General features: G+C 51.3%; 1 protein-coding gene across 1 annotated transcript in view; it reads right to left on the reverse strand.

Moving 5' to 3' along the window:
• The window catches only part of PLSCR4 (phospholipid scramblase 4), a 53,510-nt gene extending 52,271 nt beyond the window's left edge, over positions 1 to 1,239 (reverse strand). The window contains exon 1 of the mRNA XM_027876073.1: positions 84 to 1,239. The gene's annotated coding sequence lies outside the window, so the exon portion shown is untranslated. The remainder of the gene's footprint in view (positions 1 to 83) is intronic.
• Positions 1,240 to 1,471: the final 232 nt, after the last annotated feature.

Consider the following 1,471-nt stretch of genomic DNA (forward strand, 5'->3'; position numbering starts at 1 on the left):
TCTCTCTCTCTCCCTCTCTCTCTCCCTGTTCTTTATTATGGCTATTATGCCTTTCTTTGTATTCCCAGTGCTAAGCATAGTACCTGGAAAGTAGTGCTGGCTTGTTGACTGACTGGCTGCTTGGCAGACAGGCGCGGGAGTAAATCAAGCTTTCCCAAAACCAGATGAAGTCCTTGGAGTGCTTCAGCAGCTCCCGAAAATCCCGAGCTTCAGCGCAGAACCACTCGAGGCTGCCCCGCGGGGCCAGGGAAAGATTCTCCAAGAGGAGCCCAGCCACTTGAAAAGTTTGTAACTGTGCCCACGTCCTTAATGCCTTCCTCTCCCCCCGCCCCCCTAACTGGTCTGATAGCACCCCGTTGGTGAAAGTCAAGCTGTGATTCCACTTCTCGCTTCTCCTCTCCCCTCTTCTCTTCTCTTCTCCCCTCTACCGCTCGTCAAACTTTCAGGGCGACAGCAACTCGCTTCTCGGGGTGATTACCGAGCCTCACCCACCCTACTGGGCAAAGGGCATCCGGATATTTCACCTCAGAAATGCAGTAACTGAAGGCAGGAGCTGTCCAGTGCTCCGCCCCAACCAGCCCAGCCCCGTTCCCAAAGCAGCCCTGGCCAGGACCCTGCCCCATTCACCCACTCCACTTCAGCTCGCCCACCCGGGAGAGGCTGGATTCCGTGCTATCTCTCTAGATAGCTCCACGCTCCCAGAAGCTCCTCGGAAGGGTGGAGTATTCTTGGTGTTGAAAACGGAATAAGTGTTTTCAAAAAGGGGAAGAAGAGAAGTAGCGAGAAAAGGAAGAGAAGGTGGGGCAGGTCTAGAAGCAGAATGCGGAGAGAAAGAGAGAGCGCGCAAAGACGGCTCTGTGGAAGTCAGAAGAGCAAGCTGGTGGTGGAGTCCCGCCCTTGGGTTGCTTTGAGACAAGTCCTGCGGGGGGAGAGTGTCTTCTAATGGAGCAGTTTTCAGGGGAGAGCTTTTGGTTTGCTTTTCCTCTCTCCTCACCCCTAGGCACTTGGCTTGGACAATTGATTCTGGCAGACCTAAGTAGCTTAACACCCAGGCAGCGGTTCTTTCCATCCCCACTCCCAGCCAAGTTGTTCCAAAAGTAGAGGGGTGAAGGTAAGTAGACAGGAAGGGAGCAAGGGACTATGGGAGATCGGCAATGGTAGGAAAAACAATCAATATTTAGTAATTAACCTTTCTTACTTTGCGGGGTGGAGAGTGAGGGCAGCTGCAACATTTAAATGACAGGATTCTGATCGCTGGACAGCCCCAGGAGAACAACATGATACCCTCAGATAAGATCAATGGATTATGGTTTACCATTGGCGCCAGAAGTGGAGAGGAGTGGTTTGGATTCTTTTCTGAAGAACTTGGTCCCATCCTGAAAGTTTTGGGGAGGATGAAGGGGTAAAAGAATGCAGTTCTGAGAGTTTCCAACTTATATGCAAGTTATTTAAAAATATAGGTCTGTAATCT

This window comes from Vombatus ursinus, unplaced genomic scaffold (genome assembly GCF_900497805.2).
Source record: "Vombatus ursinus unplaced genomic scaffold, bare-nosed wombat genome assembly UNPS02014810.1, whole genome shotgun sequence".
NCBI lineage: Eukaryota > Metazoa > Chordata > Mammalia > Diprotodontia > Vombatidae > Vombatus > Vombatus ursinus.